Source organism: Leptonychotes weddellii, unplaced genomic scaffold (genome assembly GCF_054177405.1).
Source record: "Leptonychotes weddellii isolate Sample4059 unplaced genomic scaffold, ASM5417740v2 HiC_scaffold_112188, whole genome shotgun sequence".
NCBI lineage: Eukaryota > Metazoa > Chordata > Mammalia > Carnivora > Phocidae > Leptonychotes > Leptonychotes weddellii.
The window spans coordinates 1-361 of record NW_027689741.1 but is presented as its reverse complement, the minus strand read 5'-3'; the positions used below and the strand labels follow the sequence as shown (position 1 = coordinate 361).

General features: G+C 65.7%; 1 pseudogene; it reads left to right on the top strand.

Moving 5' to 3' along the window:
- Positions 1–6: 6 nt before the first annotated feature.
- On the top strand, positions 7–356 carry LOC145718147 (tubulin beta chain pseudogene; annotated as a pseudogene).
- Positions 357–361: the final 5 nt, after the last annotated feature.

Here is a 361-nt window from a genome sequence, read left to right as displayed (position 1 = left end):
ACACCTTCAGCGTCATGCCCTCGCCCAAGGTGTCCGACACGGTGGTCGAGCCCTACAACGCCACCCTGTCCGTGCACCAGCTGGTGGAGAACACGGACGAGACGTACTGCATCGACAACGAGGCCCTGTACGACATCTGCTTCCGCACCCTGAAACTGACCACGCCCACGTACGGCGACCTCAACCACCTGGTGTCGGCTACCATGAGCGGCGTCACCACCTGCCTGCGCTTCCCCGGCCAGCTGAACGCCGACCTGCGCAAGCTGGCCGTGAACATGGTGCCCTTCCCGCGCCTGCACTTCTTCATGCCCGGCTTCGCGCCGCTCACCAGCCGCGGCAGCCAGCAGTATCGGGCCCTCAC